This window comes from Bos taurus, chromosome X (genome assembly GCF_002263795.3).
Source record: "Bos taurus isolate L1 Dominette 01449 registration number 42190680 breed Hereford chromosome X, ARS-UCD2.0, whole genome shotgun sequence".
Lineage (NCBI taxonomy): Eukaryota > Metazoa > Chordata > Mammalia > Artiodactyla > Bovidae > Bos > Bos taurus.
In genome coordinates this window covers 52125630-52153606 of record NC_037357.1, presented here as the reverse complement: position 1 = coordinate 52153606, position 27977 = coordinate 52125630, and the positions used below count along the sequence as shown (strand labels likewise).

Below are 27977 nucleotides of genomic sequence, written 5' to 3'. Positions count from 1 at the left end.
GGTTGCAAGAGTCGGACATGACTGAGCGACTTTCACTTATTCTTGTGAGATTTCACAAAGAAAGGAAACAAAAAACCTTGTAGTCAATTTGGCAAATTTAATCAGCAGTCTCCCCTAAGTTTTGATTGCTATATACTACAAATCATACCTCATACCTCGAGGCAGACCTCATTTTATTGTGCTTTGCTTTCTTGTGATTTTTACAAATAGAAAGTTTGTGGCAATCCTGCCTTGAGCAAAATGTCTATTGTGACATTTTTGAAAGAGCATTTGCTCACTTTGTGTTTCTGTGTTACATCTTGGTAATTTTGCAATATTTCAAATTTTTATTGTTACTATATTTATTTCAGTGATTCATGATTGATGATCTTTGATGTTTCTATTGTAATTGTTTTGGTACTTTTTATCAATAAGGTATTTTTATATTCAGATATGTATTTTTTAGATATAATGCACACTTCATAGACTGCAGTGTAATATAAACATAATATTGTGACTTGCTTTATTGTGATATTCACTTTATTGCTATTCTGGAACTGAACTTGCAATATCTCTGAGGTATGCTTGTAATGCTATTATAAACACTTTTGTACAGGTTTGCGAACACGTTTTCAATTCTCTTGAGTATATACCTACAAGTGGAATTGCTAGGTCGAATGGTAGCTCTACGTAGAACTTTTAGGAGGACGGTCACAATGCTTTCCACAGCAAGTGCATGATTACACTTTTCCACCGGCAATGTTTGAAGGTTATAGTTCTCCACATCCTTGCCAACACTTGGTACTGCTTTTTTTGTTTAAGGTGTCAGCAGGGCTGCATTCGTTACTGAGACTCCAGAGAAGAATACATTTCTCTGCTTTTTGAGCCCCTCAAGCCTGCCCACATTCCTTGGCTCAGAGCCCCTGTGTTCTATCTTTAAAGCTAACACCACCAAACTGAGTCGTGCTCATGTTACCACTTCTCTGTTCTACTGTCTGCTTTTTTTTTTTTTTTTTTTTTGGGATACTAGCCTTGCTAGGGGATGTGAAGTGCTGGAGGGGCACATCCCCAGTGGCTCTGCTCTTCTCTAACCTTTCTGCAGAAATTGGTCCTCCTGACTGATTTACTTCTGGACCAAATTCTGCCATTCGCTTGGAAACATTTGGCCTAATGGCATCCTTTTCGGATCTCTATCAGAAAGGATCTCAATAGGTTATTTCCATGAAGCTATACTTGACAAGTTGTGATGAATGTAGGAAACTTCAAAAATGAAAATGAGATAGAAGGTATCCTATGTGAAAGACTCAAGAGTTTTCAGCTTCTTTCAGTTTACAGAGACCCCAGGGGCTGGTTTAAGATGTTAGAAATACATCTTACAAGGTGACATTATTCTACATGTAAAACTAAAACAAGCTCCTCAAAGTAATAATTCTTACACTACTTGTGGGTGATGAACAGATGCATTTCTTTTAAAAAATTGCTTGTTGTGACCCACAAAACTGATTTCAAGAGCTGTAATTTACAGGCAATTCCCACTATGAAGAACACTGGATTGAAGGATATTTGAGATTTCTTTCTGCTCTATTCTAAAAATTAACCAGTCTACATTGAAGACAAAAAGCAAAACACAGAAAAACAGCCTCGGTCTTGCTGAGTCTGGTCTTCTTGAGCTTGTTGTCAGTTAAAACAGTCAAATATTCTCCCTTTCCAGATGACAAAGTCCTACAGAAAAAGCCCCAAGTCAGACCCCCCCACCAAAATGTACAGCAGAAGGTAACCTTGGTACTTGGCATCTCAACTCCAGTACCCTCATCTGCCATTGTCCCTACCCTTTTTATTAATCAGTCTACTTTAAGGTCTTGTACTTTTCTTTTTTAATGCTTTTGCCCCGTGAATTCAGGAAGTATTCATCATGTTATTACACTTACTTTGTTTACACTTAATGTGACATGATACACATATGTGTTCATGAAATATACGTACAGCTTCCTTGGTGGCTCAGTCGGTGAAGAATCTGCCTGCAATGCAGGAGACACAGGAGACACGGGTTTTATCCCTGGGTGGGGAAGATCCCCTGGAGAAGGAAATGGCAACCCACTCCAGTATTCTTGCTTGGCGACAATTCCATGGACAGAGGAGCCTGGTGAGCTAGAGTCCATTGTGGTCGCAGAGTCAGACAGGACTGGAGCAACTAACACTTCACTTTCCAACATACACACATTACAATAGTGGCTCTAGTGATATACACGTAGAATTTACCTGGAAAGCTTACTAAAAATGGGATCATTTGGAGTTCCCACTCTGGTTCTGGGCTTCTCTGGTGGCTCAGCTTGTAAAGAAATCTGCCTGCAATGTGGGAGACCTGGGTTCAATCCCTAGTTGGGAAGATCCCCTGGAGGAGGGCATGGCAACCCACTCCAATATTCAGAATCCTCATGGGCAGAGGAGCCTGTCAGGCTGCAGTCCCTAGGGTCGCACAGTCCACATGACTGAGAGACTAAGTAGCGCTTCTTGTTCTACAGGATAGAACCAGAGGTCCCACATTCTCAAGAGCTTCCCCACTAAGGTATTTTTATGAAGATGGTGGACTCACACTCCTCGAAAACAGTAGGACATGCAAGGAGATCGAACCAGTCAATCCTAAAGAAAATCAACCCTGAATATTCATTGGAAGGACTGGTGCTGAAGCTGAAGCTCCAATACTTTGGCCCTTGATGCAAAGAGCCAACTCATTGGAAAAGACCCTGATGAGAAAGATTGAGGGCAGGAGGAGAAGCGGACAACAAAGAATGAGATAGTTGGATGGCACACTGACTCAATGGACATGAGTTTGAGCAAACTCAGGGAGATAGTGAAGGACAGGGAAACCTGGCATGCTGCAGTTTATGGGATTGCAAAGAGTTGGACACAACTTAGCGACTAAACAACAACAACAATGCCATTCTTAAAGTTCTATCAGATATTGAATTATGAATATGATCCTTCCTGGTTGGTTGAGGACAAAAAATCACCAAAGACAATTGATATTTTGTGTCTAGGGAGCTAGAAGAGGAAAGGTAACATTAACAAAAAATAAAACAAGGTGTGTACCAGGAAGATTGCTTTAAAAACTGCTTTATTAATTTCATATTATGAAAAGAATACTTTTTCTTATAACTGAATGAAATTGACCCTGCTGACAGAAAGTTATACAATGAGACAAAATAGTATTCAGTTAGAAACTGGCAAGTGGAAACACCAAAAGATTACAGAAAAAGTAACTCACAGAAACTACAAGCATGTAGAGCAGAGGCCATTTTATTAACCTCAGGAAACCTCTTTAACATTCAAGGTATAAGGCAAAACTCACAATGATTGTCAGGTTCAGGAGTTTGATAGGGCACATGATGTCTCATCTGCTGCTTCTTTAGTCTTTCCCTTGATTTCTATTATCTGCCCCATCTGCTTTTCTACATTATTTCCCACTTCATTGTGATCAATACGCCTGTTGGGTATAGCCATCGAAAATTAGGGACAAGTCGTCTAACCCATCCCAGTCTGATATTTCCTCCAGACTTCTGGGACTTTGCCCCCTCCCAAGTCGCGTGATTCCTCTCCAGTCTTCAAAGAGGCCTGGTCTCCTCGTTCGTTTTCCTGTTGGGCATCTTCCATGTTGAAACTTTCTATTGCTCGTTCCTCTTTGGAAGCCATTGCTCCTAGGAAGACAGAAGATGCAACAAGGGGCTATTTCTGGATGGAATGATCAGCACCGAGGACAGAGGCCCTAACTACCCACCTCTCAGGCTTCCCAGCCCTGGTGGTCAAAGGCTTTTCAAATTTTCCTTTTCCCACCTGGGAGGCCTCCTACGCCCTCTAGGAAGCCCCCAGTCCGAGCACTACCCCCTCCCGCGCCCCAAACCCCCCATTTTCCCTGCCGATCCAGGCCCAGGTCTCTGCAGGCACCAATATGGAGGACGGGGTTGCAGGGAGCATTTGGAGTCTCCAGGGTTTTCCCCACGTTCCCCCCACCGCTCCCCACCGTCCCCCACCGCCCCCCCACCGCCCCCACCGCCCAACTGTCCCTCGCACCGACCTGGGCCTATCCTTGCTGTCTCCTGCTCCTTCCGATTCTTGCTGCAAGTGCGCCGCTGCAACACTTCGACTCGCAGACCTGCAGAGGGTCGGGGTGGGGGCAGGGGGCTGCTACAGCCAGGCGCTCGGCTCCTTCCTGGCCCCGCGTCCCCTACCCCCCAGCCACCCCCACCCAGTGTGCCCCGATCCCAGGCTCAACCGCCCCCTTCTCAGTCCGCACACGCCGCGCCGACCAACATTTTATAACCCGAGAAGAACGGGGGCGGGGCAGGGGTGTGGGAAAAGCTCGCTACGGTGCGAGAAGCAGGTGTTAGCAAGGGCCTGCGGCCTTAAGGCCTCCCGGCCCGTCCCCCACCCAAGCCCCCGGGAAGGCCTACCGCTTTCGGCGGCCAAACGCCCGGTGTCGGGGCGGGGGCGGGGTGGCGTTGGAGCTGCAGTCTCCACTCCGAGGCAACGGACTCCCGAGGAGAGGTCCTCAGGCTGCGTCCGCTCGCCCGCGCCACCTTTGCCGACCCCACTCTGGGTCCCTTACCTGCTCCTCTCGCTTCTCCTGCTCTTAGGGGTCGTCCCCGGCCCGCGCTCCCTCACGGCCACCCGGAGCAGGTACCAAGAGGCGAGCCGGGTCCGACGCGAGAGCGGGGCGTGCAAGCAAGACTAGGCACTGGCCGGTCACGTGGGGCTTGTGTCACAATGGAAAGCCACGCCCTCGCCCCGCCCTTCCTGCCCCTCGGGGTCTCGCAGAGCCCTTGGTGGTGCACACACACTTTCCGTTGCCCCTCAGTCCTCACCACCACCCGCCGCCCTGTGACACTTGTCCAGGAGCCGGCCGTAGAACCCTCCTTTCTTCACGTGTTCCTGGGCCTTTCTCTGCCGGCCACCTAAGGGCACTATCTTCCCAGGGGCCGATAGCCATTCCCATTTCTCTTCTGAGGACTTGCCTTTTCCCTCCTCTGCACCCAGGATACACCCCTCCACCTGCCGGGATTTAGGCGCAGCATTGTAGGGGATGCTAAACCCCTCAGCACTTAAGACAATCACACTTTAATGCAATATTCTAAAAAACAAAATTAATGCAAGAATATCTGTGATGAGCAAGTTGTCCCACCCACTTCACTCCCAAGCTGTTATTCTCCTTATCATGATTGTCCCCCGGTTTCTTATTTTCTCTGAACACAAATGCATGGGAGTGGGGAACAGGAAATGAGCCAAGGAGATGGTGTTGTTTCTAATTATTTTCACACTTTTTTGTTTTGTTCCTATTTTTGACTAAAAATTTCTTCTATTTATAGTTCACATTAACTTTATCTTTTATTATGGAAAATTTCAAACATACGCAAAAATAGAACAGTATCATGAAAGGCAACGTACTCATCACTGAGTGTACGCAACAACTGAAAATGTATCGGGACAACTCATGGTCAATCTTGTTTAATCTATATCCCCTTACCCACTTTCCACCCTTAGAGATTATCTTTGAAGTAAATCCTAGACATATCACTTTGTGCACTTCTGCTGCTGCTGCGGCTAAGTCGCTTCAGTCATGTCAAACTCTGTGCGACCCCATAGACGGCAGCCCACCAGGCTCCGCCGTCCCTGGGATTCTCCAGGCAAGAACACTGGAGTGGGTTGCCATTTCCTTCTCCAGTGCATGAAAGGGAAAAGTGAAAGTGAAGTCACTCAGTCGTGTCCGACTCTTAGCGATCCCATGGACTACAGCCTACCAGGCTCCTCTGTTCATGGGATTTTCCAGGCAAGAGTACTGGAGTGGGGTGCCATTGCCTTCTCTGTTGTGCACTTCTACAAGGACTCTTTTAATGACAACCATTATGTCATTAACATGTGCTTAAGTCACTTCAGTCGTGTCCGACTCTTTGTCACCCTATGGATCATAGCCTGCCAGGCTCCTCTGTCCATGGGATTCTCCAGGTGTGAATACTGGAGTGTGTTGCCATGCCTTCCTCCAGGGAATCTTCCTGACCCAGGGATGGAATCCATGTCTCCTTTGTCGCCTGCGCTGCAGGTGGATTCTTTACCAATAAGCCACTGGAGAAGCCCCTTGGCTATGACAATTTGATGGTACTGTTTTTGGTGAGTGTTTCCTGCTTTGTTTGTTGAGCTTCTCCGATGTGTGTGTTTGTGATTTTCCTGGAATTTTAAAAATTCTATCCATCATTCCTTCAAATAATCTTTCTTCCTTCTCTCTTTCTCTTTTTTCTTTCTGCTCCTCAGACTGAGTAATAGACTTATCTTAAAGTTCCCTGATTCCTTTTTCTGCCTGTTTACATTTGATGTTGAACCTTGATATTGAATTTTTCATTTCAGCTTCTGTACTTTTCAGCTTCAGGATTTCTGTTGCTTCCTATTTATAATTTTTTTCCTGTTTATTGATATTCCCTATTTGGTGAGACATCATTTTCCTGGTTTATTTTAGTTCTTTATCCTTTACCATTTTGATCATATTAAAGACAGTTGATTTAAAGTTTTTGCCTATTAAGTCCAATCTCTGGGCTTTCTGAGTAACGTGCATGCTAAGTTGCTTCAGTCATGTCTAATTCTTTGTGACCCCATGAACTGTAGCCCACAAGGCTCTTCTGTCCTTGGGATTCTCCAGGCAAGAATACTGGAGTGGGTTGCCATGCCCTCCTCCAGGGGATCTTCCTGACCCAGGGATCGAACCCACGTCTCCTATGTCTACCTGCATTGGCAGGCAAGTTCTTTACAACTAGCACCACCTGGGAAGCCCTTCTGAAGGACAGTTTCTATTAATGTTTTTTTTCCTGTGAATAAGCCATATTTTATTTGCATGCCTCATAATCTTTTTCCTGTTGAAACTGGACATTTTGACTATTACTATGTGATACCTCTGGAAATCATATTCTTCCTCTCCCCTGGATTTGTTGTTGCTGGCCATTGTGAGTTGTAGTTGAATTTTTCTTTAGAGATTTTTCCAAAACTGTTTTGGTAAAGTCTTTATCCTTTATCATGTGTTTCCACTGAAGTCTGTGTTGCCTAAACTTAGTGGTCAGCTGGTGTTTGGACAGTTTATATAAATCCCCGGAGTCAATGAAAGTTAAGAAGAAACACTCTTCCAAGTCTTTGCAGATTGGTCCTTGCTGGGGAACTCATTCAGTGTTTAGCCAGGCAATTTACAACTCTCTTAGTTTTTACTTCCTACTTCAGACTTGCCCTGGGTAGCTCAAATGATAAAGAACCTGCCTGCAGTGCGGAAAACCTGGTTTCAATCCCTGGGTTGGGAAGATCCCCTGGAGAAGGAAATGGCAACCCACTTCAGTATTCTTGCCTGGAGAATCCCATGGACAGAGGAGCTTGTGGGCTACAGTCCATGGGGTCGCAAAAAGTCAGACACATCTGAGTGACTAACGCTTGCTTTTCTTTCAGAGTCTGAAGGACATCCAGAAGTGAAAGCTTGGGGTCTCCTCAGGCCTGTAAAGCACATTCCCATTCTGGGCATATGTGTGGTCTTCTTGATCCCCCTGTATATTTGAGAACTTTTAAAAGCCCTTATTCTCCCATGTGTCTCCTTTCACAACCTCTTCCTCCCAGTTTTTTCATTACGTTTATTGTTTATTCTGAGTTTTGTCCTTTGCCCCAGGCAGCTAGGGAAAATATCTGAGCCTTTAAATGCTTTTAGCAAAAACCACTTTACTCCTTGGAAAGCTCCAAATCAGGCAAAACAAAGATAAACATTCTGCCAGATGAGTTGAGATCCAGAGCCACAATTCACTGAGAATAAACTCCATAATGCTCCTTCTGGTACTAGCAACCTTCACCAGCTGATCTGGGGTGTTGGGGATGACTACTCGGCAGTTTAGAATACCACAGCACTCTAACTACAATACAGGAGCTTCTCTCTTCAACAGGTTTTTCCCTGGTTGCTGACAAACGGAATGTTTCCTGTCATATCAGTAAACAAAGGATGTCACAGTCATCAGCAATTGTAGCCACCACTGAAGGTGAGCTGATGGGTCCTGAGGGAACTCAGGGAGGAAAGAATATCTTCCATTTAGAAGCCATCAGACTGCAAACACTTCCTACTCTGAGCCCTGAGGAAACTCAGGGTGTGAAAACACAGGGTACTGGCCCCAGATAGCTGAGGTGCACATCAAATGAATGATTACAGTGAGTCCAGACTCTTGCACCTTCCCAGAGAAAAGCACTAAATTCTGTAACTTGACATATCCGGTTTCTCTAATCAACAGCAGTCTTTGGATGTTCCTGACTACCTGCTCTTTGTTGCAAAACTCCTATATATCCTAGCTCCTCTCTCACCTCCTTGGAGCAGCAGTTTCACAGAGCTACCTGGGATGCTGTCTCCCCAGCTGCAGCCCTCATTTTGTACCAGATAAAACTTAACTCACACCTCCCATATTGTGCCTTTTTTCTAAGGCAACATTGCTGTAGTTGTTTGTGTTTTTAAAAAATTAGATTCCAGTGTGATGCAAAAGTTACTCTGCCATTTTTTGAGATGTCTTCTCTCTGTGTTTTTAAACTCTCTACAATATAATGTCAGCATGCAGTTATCTTTCAAAATTCACCTAAGAAAGCAGTACAAGATTATTCCGATTTCAGCTTAGGAGAAAAGTCTATAAAAAGTTACTATTAGCTCTTAACATCACCCACCAATTTGGCCAACTTCTGACCATAGAGCTCCTTTAAAAAAGAAATCCTTCCACATATCTTATTATCAAGTTTCAGTCAGGACAAATAGTAAATATTACTGGTAGAACTAAACACCTTTGAAATCTTTTCTCTTTTTTTTTTCTTTTAAACCAAAGGTATACCTATCAAGTGACTCAATGAAAACCAAAGGCTTTTATGACTTAACTATGGGTATAAGAGACGTCCCTAAAGAGGGCACAAAAGATTCATTCCTCCAAAGTCCAGAGCGAACCACCCCTAAAGATGGCCAAAAGAAAGACTTGATCAATTCCCCCTAAAAGCAGGCAACAGTCAGTAGGACACCAGCTGCAAGTGGGGTGCAACCCACATTTCTATCTGACTATAATCTTAGAGCCTCCAAACCAACGTTCGAGTTACCCGAACACACAAGAAATGCCAACCTATATGCCCTGGGCAGGTAGAAAGCCAAGGCAAGTTCTCAGAACATACAACAGGACAAATGGGAAAATGATGGCTGTCCGTGGGAGGGAAAAGATCAATAGCCAGTGGGTACCTGAATCCAAATTCAAAATCACAATTCAAAGAATTAAATCTTACAAATGTTTTCCTTCTGCCAATTGGATTTGGAAATGAAGAGACAATGTAAAATTTTTACCCTCCCTCTCCTGACAAGACACTACAGACAGAGATCCAGGAGAGCTGACTTTGGTGAGAATTCTTAACCTTAGCCGGCTTCTGTCAGTTTTTCAGGATCCCATCTGTAGGCTCCAGAGTAAATAGGATGCCCTGATGGATCCCTGCATGGTTGCCAAAATGGTAGGGGAAGAAAAATAATTTTCCCTCTACCCTTTAGAGTTCTTGGCTGAGATCCTCTGTAATAAAAGATATTAGCAAGAGAAAAACAAACAGAAGCTTATTAATATGACAAAATCCAACATTTATTTATGATAAAAACCCTCCAGAAAGCAGGCATAGAAGGAACATACCTCAACATACTAAAAGCCATGTATGATAAACCCACAGCAAACATTATCCTCAATCGTGAAAAATTGAAAGCATTTCCTCTAAAGTCAGGAACAAGACAAGGGTGCCCACTCTCACCACTAGTATTCAACATAGTTTTGGAAGTTTTAGCCACAGCAATCAGAGAAGAAAAAGAAATAAATCCAGATTGGAAAATAAGGGTAACTTCTACTCTGTTTTCAGAGATTCTCTTGTGTCTGCTGTTTCTTAAAATAATCAGCTCAAAATATTCCTTACACCAAAGAAGCACATTTGGGTAACATGTTCTGCTACCCTTCATGGCAATAACTAGTACAAATATAAACAGAGAATTCATAGAAAGGATAATATATATGTCAAGTAACATTTGAAAATACATTAGCTAACAAAATACATGAAAACATGAAAAGCTGTTATTTTCAATAGAAAAAGACAAGTTGCAGAATATGAATAATGGGATTCTATATTGAAAAAGAAAACATATATGAATAAATATTTTTGTGTATCTCTGACTTTAATAATGTTTCACCTACAGAGAAACACATTTGGAGAACATGCACCAATCTATTGATAGTGGACACCATGGGGTCAGAGGACAGGTATCAAGTAGAAAGGAGAGTTAGGTAACTTCATGTTATAAATATAATTTCTGTATTGTTTGAAATATCATAAACAGGAAAATTCATTAAGATAAAAATTTGAAACAGAAAATACTTTTTACATATAAATAACGTACTTGAAATTTTTAGTGTTTTGGAAATATATCCAAAGAATACTCATTTATAGAGAAAAGAAGCTGAATACAATTTTTGACAATTTGTATGTATAAGTTTGGGTTTCTGTGGCTGAAACTTGATAGTTAATCTGTGTGCTTCTGTGCCTCAAGTTCTATCACCTTAAATATTTACAGGCTCTGAAACCATGCTATTTGGGTTCAAATCCATTTTGTGTCACTTTCTAAGTATGTTAGCTTGGGCAAAGGATTCAGCTTCCCAGTTCTCAAGTATCTTCATCTGTAAAATAAAGAAGAAAAATGTCAAACTACAATTCTGAGAATAAATGCTACTTGACCCAAAATAAATGCTAGCTAATTTGAATACTTTCATATTTTTATGAGCCATTAGTATTCTTGCAAGCACTGAAATTACGGTGCAAATGGCTGTTTATTGACACTTGATGACATTCAATTCGTGTTGTTAGTGAAGAAAGGTAGCATAGCACTGTAAGAAAGGTGAATTTACTTTCAGACAGGAGTATGACTGTAGTTGCAGAGGAAAATGAATAGGATGGTAAATATCTGGGTAAATAGACTGTTTTTCTTTTCTTACATTCTGTTAAAAGATAAACTGTGGCATATTACAATTTTTAGAAGAGTTTAATTGAACAAAGATTGATTCTAATTGAACACCAAACAGGAATTGATTAGGAGTGCTCCACTGACAGGAGCTAGGGCTTTCCAGGTGGCTCAGTGGTAAAGAATCTAACTGCCAAGCAGGAGATGCAGGTTTGATCCCTGGCTCAGGAAGATCTCCTGGAGGAGGAAATGGCAACTCACTTCAGTATTCTTGCCAGGGAAATTTCATGGACAGAGGAGCTTGGCAGACTATATAGTCCTGAGCATGCATGCACACACATGCTGACAGGAGCTCAGAGAATGACTTACTTAGGGAAGGCATGAAAGCAAAGAAAAGAAATTATTTGGCTGGCAAGAGCTTAAAGCCCACTTGGCTATTTGTGGTTGGTTGTCTTTAGTTTTTGATTTTGCAACCTTGAGGTATTCACAGGCTTACATTTTGGTTTTCTTACATAGGCCACCATGGCGTTAGGGCCACCTCTAATGGATTCCTTGTTTAATTACTTTAACAATTCCACCTTTTGGTATTAGTGCCATTTTCAGTCACCATTAAAGTTGTTCCTGTCTTACCATGAAAACTCATAGATTATGATATCAGATCCATGGAAGAATTATTTTTGCTGTTTATCTCATTGTTCATCTTGTTCCTGTGAAAATACATTTAAGACCTTTGAGAACACAGCAAGTAAACTCTCTGATGAGAGTTCATTATAAGACATTGACTATGAAATTTGGTTATTTATGTGACACAAAACATTTTAAGATTACAGCGGGAATTAAGACTGATAACATTCCAGGACACATTGGATTTCTAGGACTTCTGTACAATTTCTGGAACACTTATATTAAAAACATATGTCAGACTTCCCTGGTGGTGCAGAGGATAAGAATCCACCTGCCAATGTAGGGGACACAGATTTGATCCCTGGTCCAGGAGGATCCCACATTCTGCAGAGCAAATATGCCCATGTGCTGCAACTACTGAAGCTGAATGCCTAGAGCCTTTGCTCAGCGACAAAAAGCCACTGCTATGAGAAGCTTGCACCCTGCAACTGAAAGGTTGTGGCTGTGAGCTGTGAATGACACCAGGATTCTTGGCCTCCAGAGGAGAGGATTTCAATCTAGGGCCAGAGGTGAGGCTTGGTCACTCAGAGATTTTGTTTAGCAAAGTTTTATTAAAGTATAAAAAGGATAGAGATAGCTTCTGACATAGACATAAGAAGGGGGCAGAAAAGATACCCCCTTGACAATTTTTAGCAAGGCATCTTATGCTGGTTAGCAAGCTGTTGATCATAGATATATGAAACACCTCATGGCTGAGACAGTCACACCAGGTTTCTCTCTCACAACATACATATTGGAACAAGGAGAGTTGTCTCCAGAGGAGATATCTCTGGGAGAGATATATTGTATCTGTAAAACAATTGACATAAGTCTTGAAGGAAAACAGGCCTCCAAATGAGATACATAAGTTTCAATAACATAGCTTAAGAAAAACACTTCCATGAGTCAGATGTATTGTTTGGTTGGGCAATTAGCAGCTCAAAGTTTGGGGAAAAGTTAGTTTAAGCAGACCAATTGTCGTCATAGCAACACAGGATCAAAAGGAGCCTCCTACATGGCTAGAGTGCAAGCAAAGGAATATAGAAAAAAAAAAAATCAGCTGCTTGCAGACAAGCAGATGCTGGCTTCCTCCTGCCACTTGGGGACCCCTGGCCTTCCTACCTGACTATTAACCATTTTATAACAAAGGGTAGCACCTGCTTTCCTCAACTAGAGAAAGCCCGTGTGCAGCAACAATGACCCAGTAAAACCAAAAATAAATAAATAAATATAAATTTAAAAAATCATGTACCAATGCAAATATAACCTAAGAAGGTTTAGTATCACTTATTTGATAATGCTTCCCATGTATTTAACCATATCAAGTAAACCTAACTATCTTAACATCTTGTGTGTGTTAGTCATTCAGTCATGTCCGACTCTTTGCAACCCCATGGACTGTAGCCTGCCAGTCTTCTATGTCCATGGGATTCTCCAGGCAAGAATACTGGAATGGACTGCCATTCCCTTCTCCAGACGATCTTCCTGACCCAGGGATCAAACCCTCATCTCCTGCATTGCAGGCAGATTTTTTACCATTTGAGCTACAGGGAAGTCTTTGACATCTTACCAGGTGACCTTTGAGATTTTCCAGAGGTCTTCTGGGAAATCTCAAAGTTAGTTAAAGGTTAAAAAGACTCCATTTATAATTTGATTTTCAGAAGATGTCAAAAATGTCAAAAGATTTGAACACTTGATTCAATAGGATCATAGATCATTATGAAATAAATAAATCTATTTAACCAAATTGACAGTAGATTTTTTAAAATATAAATTTATTTATTTTAATTGGCGGTTAATTACTTTACACAGTAGATTTTAAAGGCAAGTACGGAAGGCAAATTGAACAGTTTCAATATTGAGAAGACCCAGTTTTCCCAAGAAACCAAAGACCTGGTAAAGAGAAGATGAAGCACTGGAAATCAGTTTGGTAAGACATAAAATCTTTGTTTACCAGGCAGACTACCCAGAGGGTAAAGAAAAACCTTTCCTAATATCTTCTCAAGATAAAAGCAATAGTCCAAGAAAATGGTCTTTTTAATAGAAAGAAAGCCAAATTCTGACTTTACACCAATGTACTTTTGATATTGACTTGTTCTTTAAAAACATAAATCCATTCTAATTTAGCAAGCTTGACCACACATGCAATTCTTTTCTCAAGATTCCCTTCCCACAAACCTTCTATACATTCAGATTTTGTCCTGTATTTTCTCTTCTTTTTCATTGATTCTATGCTAAATACACCCCCTAGCTGGCATTTATCCTTATAGTTACATATCAGAAAGAAGACCACAGAGCCATTGAACTGTCAGACTCAATTAGTGGGTTACTGACATCAGTTTATAACTGTCTTTGAAACAACACAAGAGGAAGAAATCAAGATCCTATCACCTTTGTTCCTCATCACTGACTCCTGAAGACAAGCCCTCCCTTGCCTTATATAAATCCCTAGATTCCTCATGGATTGGGGTGGGGTCACAGTTCTTGAGGTATGAACCTACTGTCTTCCCTTCTCTGCCAGCTGAGAATAAAAGCCACCTTTCTATTTCCTCCAGACTCTGTCTCCGTATTTTTCATTTGGCTTTGGTGGACAGAGAGGGCCAAGATTTTGGCTGGTAACAATATCACTATGATTTATGTCAATAAGTGTTTTCCTCTAGGAGCTTTATAGTATCCGGTCTTACATTTAGGTCTTTAACCCATCTTGAGTTTATTTTTGTTTATGGTGTTAGATAATGTATTAATTTGAAGGTAAGATTATCTTAATGCTACTTAAACGACTCCAAAGTCAGAGAAAAAAGTAAAATGATGAAGCAAGTATAAAATTGATTTTAAAAAACAGCAAAATATTCATTAAAATTAAATTACACCCTAAAAGCATAAAAGGAATATGAAGGAATGTTCTTAAATGTTAGCAAACACAGTTGAACAGCACATAAAAAAAATAGATCATGATATTATGGAGCTTATTCTAATAATGTAAAGGGGCTTCAATATGAGGACCTGCCACAGCCAAATAAATAATAAATAAAAATAAAAAATAAATAATGTACAGAGTATCATATCACATTATTCAAAATCTGGATACAATATCCAAGAAACAGATAAATCTCAAATTAAAAAAAGGCAATCAACAGATACCAACACAGAAATGACATGGATGTTGGAATTATCTGACCAGGAATTTAAAGTAGACCTTACGAAAATATTTCAATAATTACTTACAAATATGCTTGAAACAAATAAAAAAAAAAAAAAAAACAAGTCTCAGCAAAGAAACAAAAGATATAGAGAAAACCAATTAGCAGTTTTAGAACTGAAACATGAATTAAAAGCTCAATGGACAGCCTGAAGAGCAGAATAGAGAAAAGAATCAGTGAACTCGAAGACAGTATGTTAGAGATTATACAATCAGAACAACAAAGAGAAAAGGTGTTTGTAAAAAGAACAAAGCCTCAGGGACCCATTGATCTAACAAAGGATATATACTATGCTTCTCATTTTTGTTCTGGAGGGAGAGGAGAAAAAGTGCATGGGTGAAAATGGATTTGAAAAATAATGGCTAATAATCATCAAATCTGGCAAAAAATCTAAACAAACATTTTTAATTAAAATTATTTACTCAATTTATTTAAACTAAAAAAAGTTTTCTATTTTGCTCACCCCCCACCCCTCACCTACTGCAACCACCAAACCATTCACTGTATCTATGACCTTGATTAAGGCGGGGGTGGGGGTGTTGTTTTCAATTCTACATAAAAGAGATCAAACAGTATTTGTCTTTCTCTGTTTGAATTACTTAGCATGATGCCCTCAAGATTCATCCATGTCATTCCCAAGCAAAAAGATTTCTATTCTTTCTTGTGGGTGAATAATATTCCATTAAGTACATGTACCACATTGTCTTTATCCATTCACACTGTGGATACTTAGGTTGTTTCCATACCTTCGCTACTGTAAATAATACTGCAATGAACATGAGGATGCATATACCTTTTCAGATTAGTGTTTTTATTTTCTTTGGATAATACCCAGAAGTGGAACTGCCAGGTCATATGATAGTTCTTTTCTTTTTTCAATTTTTTTCAGAACCTCCAGACTGTTTTCCATAGTGGTTTCACCTATTTAAATTCCCATCAACAGTGCACAAATTTCTCCACATCCCTGCCAACACTTGTTATTTCCTGTCTTTTTTTAATAACAGTCATTCTAACAAGTGTAAGGTGATATCTCATTTTGGTTTTGATTTGCCCTTCCCCAACAATTAATAACGTTTAACAACTTTTCATGTACCTGTTGGCCATCTGTATGTATTTTTGGAAAAATGTCTGTTCAGATCAGTCCATTTTTAAATAAGATTATTATTATTATTATTATTATTTGCTATTGAGCTGTTTGGGTTCTTTGTATATTTTGGACATTAGCCCCTTATCAGATATTTGCCATTATTTTATCCCATTCAGTAGGTTGTCCTTTAATTCTGTTGATGGTTTCCTTTGCTGTGCAGAAGCTTTGTAGTTTGATGTAGTCCCATTTATTTTTGTTGCTTTTGCTTTGGTGTCAGATTAAAAAATCACTGCCAAGATCTATGTCAAGGGGCGTACTGCTTGCTTTCTTCTTCTAGGAGTCTAATGACTTCAGGTCTTATGTTCAAGTCTTTAACCCCATTTTGAGTTCATTTTTGTGTATGGTTGAAGATACTGGTCAAATTTCATTATTTTGCATGTGGTGGTCTAATTTTCCCAACACCATTTCTTGAAGAAACTGTCCTTTCCCCAGTGTATATTCTTGGTTCCTTTTGTCATAAATTAATGGACCAGGGACTTCGCTGGTGTTCCAGTGATTAAGAATCAGCCTGCCAAGCAGGGGACACAGTTTCCATCCCCAGTCGTGGAAGATCCCACATACCGAGGAGCAACTAAGCCGGTGCACCACAGCTACTGAGCCCACACTCAAGAGCCCACGAGCTGCAACTACTGAAGCCCGTGAGCCTGGAGCCCAGGCTCTGCAACAAGAGAAGCCACCGCAATGAGAAGCCTGCACACCACAACTAGAGAGCAGCCCCCACTCACTGCAACTAGGGAAAGCCCACACACAGCACCAAAGCCCCAGTGCAACCAAAATAAACAATAGATAACCTATAAAAGTAAATTAGTTGATTACATAGGTGTCTAAATCTATATCTTTAAGAAACTGAGTGGACCCAAAGCAGAGTAAATCTAAAGAAGTTTAGGAAAAGACACATCATAGTCAAAGCTCAGAACAGTAAATGCAAAAGGGAAATCAGAAAAGAAAGACAACATACTACCTATAGGAGAAAAGTGGTATAAAGGACAGCAATTTCTTATCAGAAATGATGGGGTCCACAAGGAAGTGCACATTTTCCAAGTGCTGGAATAAAGGAATTGACAACCTCAAGTCCTGTATCTAGCTTAATTATCCTTCAGAAATTACTGGGGATTAAAAAGGCATTCTCAAGAGAAGAAAGACTAAGAAAAAGTTTTCACTAGCAGATACACCCTGAAGAATGCATAGAGGAAACAGAAAGGAATTAGTAAAAGAATAAATCTAGAAACATCTGGAAGGAGGAACAGCCCCAAAATATGATTACTTTCCTTTTCCTCTTGAAATTTCCAAATTCTGTTTAATAATAGAAGCAAAATATATAACACCAGGGATGTCCCCAGAGGTCCAGTGGTTAAAACTCCACACTTCCACTGCAAGGAGCATGGGTTTAATCCCTGGTTGGGGAACTAAGATTCTGCATGCCATGCAGCGTGGTAAAAAAAAAAAGAAAAAATGCACTATGATACTAAAGGATGTTGTTTCAATGTATGTAGCGAAAAACTTAAAGTGTCTTGTTCTACAAATCGTAGATGATAAGGGGACTTTATTGACCACATCAATGGAAAGAGCTGGGCGTGCAGACCCTCACCACTGTTGGGGAACATATTATTTATTAATATGAATGTATAAGTCAATGAATGAATGACAGATAAGGATACACATTTTCTCCATATTCTAAACAGGCAGTTGGGAAGTGAACATCTCCTCCTTGGATATTTGGTTACTTTGACTTCAATGACTTTTTCTCTTTCCTTAAAACATACCTCTATTTGAATGTGATGTTCCAAACTGTACTAACACCTTCTATCTGATTTTGTCAGATCAATTCCCTGGTTATTAAATACTTCTTCTCTAAGGTCAAAGGACTCAGGGAAGCCTAGGAATTATCCCTTGCATCTTTGTTAATCCTGATCTTCAGGAGGTTGGCAAAGAGATGAATTTAAGATAAATGAATGGGGCATTGTGGGCCCACCTGGTAAAGCACGAAAGCTACCAAGAAAAGAATCCAAAGTGATAGGGCCAACTGTGTATGAAGGAACCTCTCCAGATAACCCATTTCTATTTACAGAAACAAACTATTATATCCCAGGGGAAATCCTGTGCAGAGATTCTACTGAACAGACTTTGAAAAGGTCAGTTAGTGTGGGCAACAGTAAAATGCACATTTGAGGAAGATAGGAATAACCCATGTGCCTCCCAGAGCACAGAATTACCCAAACATAAGGGGGTGGTTTAGTCAACAAATGCAGTTCTGTGTGGGAGGTGGTCATGATGTTGGATTTAACTCTGCAGAAATAAGTGCACAAAAGCTAGGTCCAGCCTGCCCAAGGCCCACTTCTCTTCAGGGCCCCCACCCAAGTGCATAGCTCCATGCAGCACCAGGAGGAGGCAGAATGCAAGGGGTCCCATCCACCTTGGTTGCATCTGAGCCAGGAGGAAAGGTATAGGAAGAGGGAAAAGAACCAGAAGGAAGAAAATTCATTTCCAAGACAAAATAGTGTCTTGTCTCTGTTCCCCAGGAAATACAAACTTTCTGCTTTCAGGTTCTGCAGCATTCCAGAACTCAAGCCTTGAATCAGGATGGGCTCCACTTGAGCCCAAGTTGGCAGCATGTGCTGTTAGGGGTCAAGAAGCCCAAGTTATCTGGAAGTGGAGCACGCAGTCACAGAAACCTGTCCTCAGCTGTAGTTCAGGACCTCTTCAAAACCACCAGCCCATGCATGGCAGCATAGGTTGGGAGAATGTGTCGAGCTTAACTCTGGGACCTGTCGATGCTCCCATTATGTGAATGAATCCTGCATTGTCTTCATTTAATTTATTTAAAAAATCATTTGGTGGGCTTCCCTGGTGGCTCAGTGGTGAAGAATCCACCTGCCAATGCAAGACACACTGGTTCGATCCGTGGTCCAGGAAGATACCACATGCTGTGGGACCACTAAGCCCATGCAACATAACGACTGCGCCAGCACTCTAGAGCCTGTGAACTGCAACTCCTGAGCACTCATGCTGCAAATACAGACGCCTGCATGCCTAGAGCCCGTCCTGCAGCCAGAAGAGAAGCCACCGTGACGAGAAGCTCCTGCACCACAACTAGAGAGTAGCCCCGTGCGCTGCAACTGGAGAAGGCCCGCACGCAGCGATGAAGACTCATTGCAAACACAAGTAAATCAATAAAGCTTTAAAGAAAAAGTGTGTGGTGATGGTGCGGTTTTACTAAATGGGAAAATATTCAAGTCAAAAGATCTTCTGAGTTTTCTTCTGCCAGGAATGGGAGAGGGGGAGAAGCGACACAATCTAGGAAACCATACATGTGCTCTTCAAGACACCGCTGTCTCATTTCTTGGAAGAAATGGGTGACCGTGAGCAGATTTGCTTGCTACCATCCTCTGCTGTTCATGAGAATACAGAACGTGCAATGAAATATCAGGATGGGGCTGATGGCAGACTGCCCGGGCCAGGCGGCATCACCCCGTCTCACTGTTGTGCTGCATTCTCACATCCTGCCACTTTCCCCTGGCAATGCCAATGAAAAAAACTTTTGAACATGAAGGGATTGTTCTTTTTATGTAGAATTCATGGTTTTATTTGCCAAGATAATAAAATTACTTTCTACAATAACATATGACATCAATTTTTCAGAGTAGAGTGGTCATTTACAAGTTAATTTAAAATCCTGTAACTCCACAAATTCACAGAAATCTAACGGATATGATTATCACATGGACAAAAGGTGTGATTTGTGCAGAATTGGCACAGAATCAAGGGTGTGAGTAGGACCTTGACCCCTTTGCTCCTTTGACCTTCCTCTTCACAATGTTTGCTTTTAAAGCAGCTGTGTGATTCTCATTGCCAGTATTGTCCCTTGTCTCATTTGATGGGATGCTCAGACACCATCTGCCTGGAAGAAGCTTTATCATACATTTGCACTAATCAGGTGATTGTGAAATAGCTTCTAGAAAAAGATATTTTCTTTCTTCCTTGAAACAGAAAATTTAGCTACATATACCGATTGCTAGATGTTTTAGCAAGAGCAAATGTCACAGTAGGACACTAGTTTTCTCCTTAACACCAAAACATGAAGAGGTTGTTATAAACAAATGTGATGACAGGTACTGTTAGGTGCCAAGGATTGATATCAGGATGGTCAGCTCTGGACTAAACCACCCACCTTTAATTTGCACAACAGTATCAATACTCAAGGTTATACTCATTACTGTTGAATTGTTCTATGTTAAAAGTTGTGTTTCATTTCTAAAGGCTGAAAAAAGCATAAAAATACTGATGCTAAACTTTCACCCCTGAGCATGTTTAGTGTGACTGGTCATGCAAGCATCTATAGTGCCATGCTCTTCAAACCTATATTTTCTGATAGAAATGTTGCCCTATTTGTCTTCCCCAGTATATAGTGTTTTTATTTTATTGAGGGTGGGATCCAATACCTGCCATTTAACAAAATGAAGACAAAATAGAAAAAAGGAAGTGTGGGGGAAAAACTAGTGCACAAGAGTTGGGCCAGTCAAGTCCAGCACCACACTGAAGTAGACTCCGTGGTTTAGGAGTGAAGAAGACTTAACTCTCGAATATTCGCTCCTGCTCCCACAAAAGTCCAGCAACAAATGTTCTCAAGTTCCTCGTGCCTTGCCATGGGGACTCAGGAGTTGACCAAGAAAAACTACTTGGCCCCATGAAGAAAGGCATTGTCAGTGTCTCTTCTGAAAGCAGCCTAGTCAGGAAGCAGTCTCAAAGTATACGGTCTTGATCATCTCATGACGATGTGCGGCAAGGGGCTCTCAGGAAAGATATTAAGTCTGGATCATCCACATGGCACCTTTGCATGGGAACATGGTGGCTCTGAACTGCCTTCCACTCACTTGACCAAAGCAATAAGACTGACCAGTATGGGTGAAGTGAGTGTGTGTCTGTGTGTGCCTGTGCGCGCGTCCACATGCATGCTGAGTTGTGTCCCATTCTTTGCGACCCATACACTGTAGCCTGCCAGACTCCTCTGTCCATGGGATTTTCCAGGCAAGAGTACTGGAGTGGGTTGCCATTTCCTACTCCAGGAGACCTTCCTGACCCAGGAATCGAATCTTTGTCTCTTGTGTATCCTGCATTTGAAGGTAGATTATTTACCATTGTGCCACCTGGGGAGCCCAAGGTAGGTTTAAAGAGAAGGAGTGTTTTCTAATTTCCTTTGTCCTTGAGGAATCAACCTGAAGAAATGTAACCACTGCTTTAAAGGAACCAGCTCCACTTGGCTGGATTGGATCAGAGCTCATGTCATCCTAAGTCTTGAGTGCCTTTTGGTCTGGAAAAGTGGCTTGTCTCCTACTATACACAACTGGGACATTCCCTCTGTAATTATGAATTGTTTTAAATAAACTAAAAGAGAATGTCTTTGATCACTAGAGTTTATCAGTGTTGGATTGTTTCCACTGTGATGTTCTGAAACTTTTTCGCCTCGAAATATTAAAGCAGCTCATGTTAGAGACACTTTAATATGAACGTTTTATAGTTGAGACATTACATATATTTTACTGTTTATAATAAATGCCATCTATACAAAAGCCTGGCTGTTAATTTTAATATTGGCACAAGATCTGTTTTCCATGATATGTTAACACCTACAATTTCACTAACTGTTGAGGCTATTTTTTATTGAGATTCTGAAGCCAAAGGAGTCTTGTGTTCCTTTTGTTCATTTTTCCTATTTCCTTGAAATAAGAGATTGTGTATGGGCTTCACTGTGAAGACTTCAGATCAATCTTTGTATTACACTTGGTTATCTCTTAGCTATATAACTTCTGAGTGCAAATCATTGAATTCTTCAAAGAAACATTATAAGGAATAAATCATAATAGGTGTGAAGGAAAGCACAGTGTTGGGATACACCTCACCGAGCTGATGAAAGGGGTTGAGGCAACAAAGGAGGAGAAATGCCTGAGTGATCTCAGTGACGATGCAGAGATGGAACAGACCAGAACGTGGGGAGAGCTAACGAGTGGACAGAGTGTTCTGGTTAGGAATGTGACCCCAGGAGGCAGACAGGACCTCACTGGCAGATGGAGTCCATAGGACCTGGGGTCAGAGAGAAACTAAAGAGAGTGTTATGGTCTCCAGGAGGTGTGGGGGACCCCTTAGTCATGAATCCTTCTGCTTTATGCCTGCTTCCTACTTTAAAGGAGGCTCTGGGAACTTAGCATCAGCTCAGCTTCCCTACTGTCAGAGGACCTGGTCCTTCTCTGCCCTGTAGACCAGTGACAGACACGGGGCACTTTACTCCTTACCCACGTTGTACACCATATCAGTGTATAAAGGAGCTGTGTAGTGTCCCATGGAAGCAACTATGGTCCTTCCCCAATCAGTCCTACACCCGGATGGCCTCAGATCCCTGGAGTGTCCCATCAGTTGCCTCTGAGCCCTGTCTGCTCACCTGGCACCCCCACTCTTCACTCCAGTCAGGATGGACTCCCCATCCCCTCCTTTCCATCTAGCCCCCTTAGGTCCTGCCCACTATCCCAGGCCCAGCTCCTCTCAGGAATTTCTGATGACTCCAGTGAGCCCTTCCTCCTCTTTTTAAATTAAGGGGGTTCTATAGAGGTAACACTGGAGAAGAAAACGGCACTCCAGCATTCTTGGCTGGGAAATCCCATGGGAAGAGGAGCCTGACGGGCTACATTCCACAAGGTCACGAAAGAGTCGGACACGACTGAGCGACTAAACAACAACACACACTTCCGCCTCTTTTGTACTTTTTATGTTTTTCTTGGGTAACCTCTTCCCTCTCCCCCAAGTTCTTCTTCTCCCTGTCCCTCAGTTATCCTTTTTTATTTTCCTATTACAAAATGGGAAGTAGCAACAATGACTACCTCACAGGGATGCTGTGAGCTCTGAAAGTGACAATACATTTTATAAACCCTGGTAATGAGAAACGTTATCTATATTTATTTCTACTTATAAATCTTTATTGCAATTTCTCTCACAGTAGGCATGAAAAATATAGAATGCAGTGTGTTGATTATTTACAAGAACATTTGGGGATGCATTTAGTGAGCATATTAGCTCCTGAAGACTGTGTAACAAAACTTCACAAACTATGTTGTCTGAAACGTAAAAAATGTATTCTCTCATAATTCTGGAGACATAAAGCCCAAAATCAGCATGTTGGGCATGACCCTGCTTCTTCCATATGTTCTGGGGTAGTGAGTCTGAATGCTTCTGGAGCTCCTTTGTGGCAGCAGGGCCCCAATCTCCTCTTCCATCTTCACATGGCCTTCTTGCCTGTATGACATCTCTCTCTCCTTCTCTTCTTTTTCTTTTTATCAATTATTTTCATTTCCAGATTCTCAAGCTCTGCACAGTTTTAGTACTCCCTGAGAAATTAAACACTGTCATATCCCTTCCATAAAAATGGGAGGAAAAAAAAAATGGGAGGAAACGCATCAGTATATACTAATGACTGACACAAAACATTTACTAGTTTATCACAAAAATGCATTTATGATAGGAGCATCAGAAAGAGTAACTGAAAAATTAAAATTTACCTTAAAAATATGTTAGAAAACTTTACACAGACAAATAAGTGGCTATATATGTAAATCCTAAATACATTACAGTATTTTATATCCATTTTGGTAATGGACTACTCCAGGAAGATGTAATTACGAAACTTTAAATTCACGGAGTTCTAAAAATGTAAAGCAAAACAGGTCTTAAAAAATATAGGTTTGATGAAAAGAGAGATTTTTGTCTATTTAGACAAATCTGGTTAGTTTCTAACTACACTTCATTTCAGCACAATCATCACTCAGGGGACAATCTTTTATGAGAAAGGGGAAATTAAAGTTTAAATTACCTTCAGAATTCTACCCATTATCACCCAATCAATACTGAAGTATATGTCATCAAGTATGCAAAATTACAGAATTTCAGTTATGAAATTTGGAGGCAAAAAGCGTAATTATGTATAAAATCACTGACAAATTTAAGCTAGTATTATTAGCTTTAGGACATTTTTTGTATTATAACCTTAAAAGGATGGCAAACTAGACATCAGCAGAAATGCTGTTAAAGCTGTTGGGTTTTTTTTGCTCCAAGTTTTTCATATGAATGAAATAAAAGTTTAACAGTCTCTAAGTTAAATTTCACAGGTGAAATTGCTGCTCTCTGATTTAACTTTTGGGGTAAGACAGGGCAAAATCCAAGTATCATCTCTTCCATTTTTGTGCATAAACACAAATAAGAGTCAGTATCAATACAAATGACAACATAAGGAGACAACATGTTTAGTCAGGTTCTATAACACAGGATACTAGGACATAACTCTGCTACAGTAAATTCCCGTTTTGTGTTTTGGAAGAGCAGCTTCCATAGTATGGTGTGAAAAGCAGTAAAACGCACATGCTTTTTGTGTCATTTAGCAAAGAAAGACAAGAAAGAATATATTGCCAAACTCCACCTGCTACTCCATCCTAGACCCAGTTGTCTATCATCCTCTCAGTTCCAGTACTTCCAAATTCTCAATCTACCCCACTCAGTCTCAAGCCAAGATTAACTCCTTTTGCACCAACTCTCCTTTCTCTCAGCTAAGTCATCATTTTCCAGAAAAGTCTGATTTTTCTGACTCCACGATTTAACCCATTTGAAGTCAAAGAAAATGCTGTAATACTGAAAACAATCAAACTAGAGATGGAAATTAGTGTTGTGGAAGATACATGTCAAGTGCTCTGCAAAGGTAATGAGAAACTTGCAAGAAAACAGATTTTAAACTCTGCCTGGCTTCCTTAGTTACTCGGTATACGATAATGTTGCTCTGATTACTAGTCAGGACAATAAAGTGCTCAAAGGCACTAAAATATGCATCTTGGGGGGAAATGCATGGACATTAAGATTTCCTGGGAGTTGGCCAAGGCATTTTTACATCCATAAGGACTGTCAACTTAAACTTGGTCTGTCACAGTTATTAAAAAAAAGGAAAGGAGTGGAATTCCTGCTTACAACTGGGTTTGGCAGAAACACATCTGTATACTCTGCCTCTGTGATCACACAGGCCTTTAATTAGGGACAATGAGTGTGCCCACAGAGCAGCACTAATGAAAAATTTATAAGGAGTCTATGATAGAGCTTCACAATCCAGCTTTACTAGGTTGTAAACACTCTTCTTACCCAAGCATTACTTTGTGTATCTGTGAAACATCTGAAAAATACTTTTCTTTGACTTACCAGGCTGTAGGGAATGAGTCATTTTATGTACAAGCATCTACAGTAGAACTTGGTACTTTCTTGCATTAACTGAACAATGTTCCAACTGGAACCTAAAAGAAGGTTGCCAATGCTCACTTTTCGAGGCTCTGTGAGGTGCTGGATGCTCTAGATCAGTTTGTCTGTGGAAGCTTCTCTCTTTGGCATGCTTCCTCTGTCCATTTAGTAATTTGCCTGGAGGTGACGACGTAGCTCGTAACTGACATTCATCTGGGGATCCTTTTAGCCAGGTTGGCCTCATTTGTTCTTGATTCACCTCTTTCTGAAGCTGCAATGCTAATAACCTATCCTGTTCTTCTTGTTTATGTCTCGCAAAAAATAGACGTTCCAAATCTAACAGTTTTGGGGTGAAGTGAACTTGTTTACTCTTGTTCGGAGGAAACTTTGAGGAACATTTTCCTTCTTTTTGTAGAATAGCATGGATTGCTGACTGCTTCAGACAAAGATTCCTGGTTTTTTGCTGTGGAGATGTCCTTATTGGTCAGTAGGTGAGACTCCTCATTTTCTGTCACAGCTGTGTTATTTTTCAGTGTCTGTGTCACATCTGACACTGTACATCCACTCTCCGTTTCGCCATAAGGCTTAACTGCAGTTTCTCCAGAAGAGGAAACTCCAGCTTTAGGCTCTTCATGACTGATGACACATAACTCTCTTTCATGACTGATTTGTTTTGTTTTCACTTTTCCTTCAAGCTACCATTCTCCACCACTGGCACATAACTGAGGTCTACTTCAGTGACTGCAGTGAAGCTTCTGCATCTTGCTTTTGAACTTCAAGGCGTATTTGAGGAGAAAGCGCTGGCATATCTTCCTCAACTTCTGTGTCTTGCCATGTAGGGTTCTTCCCATCACCGCTGTCAGTTTCCTTGGACCTGGAGGTTTCCTGTCTTCTTCTACAACTTCAGACTGTGACGCTGACTCAAGTTGAGAACTCGGTGACAAATACTTCTGAATATCGCCAGTGTTTTTTCGTTTGCTCTTCCTTTTCCTTCGTGACTTGGGTGTGACTGGATTAGATTTTTTGGAATACGAGAGGAGAGCCAAGACACGTTCCTCACAGACATTGCTAATATTAAGGCTTAGCCTTCTTGCCAGCGCTTCTTCTCTTTTCAGTTGTTCTTCCATCTCTCTCTGCCTTTTTTCTGCCTGTCTCTTTTCCTCTTCTTCCTCCTCTGCCAGTAATCTCTGTATGTATTCTTCACTGGCTTTGTTTTCTCCCTCCTGAATGGCTCATCGCTCTGCCTCCTCCTTGCTTCTCTGCTTTTCATATTCTCTTCTTAACTCCCCAGGTTGACTTAATAGACGAACAGGGAGATAGTCATCAATGATTTCCTCTGATTGTTGCCCAGAGACTCTAAGCCGGGATTCCTCTGGATAGTGTTTTTGAATTATCTCCCACAGTTCCATATTGACAAGAGAATTTCTTCAGGTGTGGTACCGAGTCCACGAAGAGACCCGGCAGCGACAGAAAGGACAGCACAAATGTGCCTTCTCCACAGTCGATTTGAAGCATGCTTTACAGAGCGTGTGGTTGCAAGGCAGTGTCACAGGCTCAATGAGGATTTCCAGACAGATGTGGCACTGGCATTCCAACAAGGAAGGGATGGTATCTCTGAGTACAGCCATTCTAATATGCTATAAGGTGTATTCACATCAATACCAGAATTCCAGGATTGGGAGCTTCAAATGTCTTCTGTGGGCCAGGAAAACTGTACGACCCCAGAAGGCGGTGTGTTTGTCGGTGTTAAAGACAAGTATCCCAAAAGGAAGCAAACTAACCTTGACTGTTCCCAGGCACTGCCAACCGTTGCAGTAGGGCAGTGGTGGGCGCAGGGCTCTGTAGTGAGGCACAAGGCAGGCGCCAAGTTCCATTCCTCCCTGTTCGCAGGTGAGGCTTCTCCCTCAGTTCTGAGCAGCTAAGCCCGAGACTGCTGAGGTGCACAGGCCCCAAGCCACCACTCCACAAAGACCAAAGCTTCTTCCAGGATGCCGCCTCAGCAGAGGAACTTCCGTTTGACCTTTGCTGTGGGGTCGACTGCACCTGTGCACTTCTCAGGGCTCTGAGCCGACCCTCCTCTCTCTTGTGCAGTGCAAGTCGCCCTGGTGTGTCTGACTCTTTGCGACCCCGTGGACTATACAGTCCATGGAATTCTCCAGGCCAGAATACTGGAGTGGGTAGCCTTTCCCTTCTCCAGGGGATCTTCCCAACCCAGGGATAGAACCCAGGTCTCCCGCATTGCAGGCACATTCTTTATGAACGGAGCTATCAGGGAAGCCTAATCTTGGGGGGCGGTGCTGTAGCAATCTCAAAAGGGCTAGTGAGGTCACAATGCTCTCCCTCTCGCCTTTTTCTTATAGGACACCAATCATTCATTGTAGAGTCTACCCTAAATACAGGATGATTTAATGTCAATTTCATGATTTCATGTAGTTTCATGCCACAGACCTTATTCCCCAAATGGTCTCATCACAGGTTCAGGGAGTGCGGTTTGGACATGTCTTTTTCAGGACATATGTCAACCCACTATAGTGATAGGAGGGTTGGAAAACTAAAATGAGATGTTACCTTTTGTAGATCAGTATACAAACACATCCCTACATGCGTAAATATATAAATTCCTGCATAAGAAAGAATATAATATATTCTTGAACTATGAAATGCAGATAAAAACATTCAGCAGATGTTTTGGGGTTGTATGCTTTGGGGAAAGGTTGCTTTT

General features: G+C 41.5%; 2 pseudogenes; both read right to left on the bottom strand.

Moving 5' to 3' along the window:
- Window positions 1–3260: 3260 nt before the first annotated feature.
- On the bottom strand, window positions 3261–4671 carry LOC112445045 (protein BEX4-like; annotated as a pseudogene).
- Window positions 4672–23007: 18336 nt separating this feature from the next.
- LOC112445043 (E3 ubiquitin-protein ligase RNF168-like) lies at window positions 23008–27585 on the bottom strand (annotated as a pseudogene).
- Between the last annotated feature and the right edge of the window lie 392 nt (window positions 27586–27977).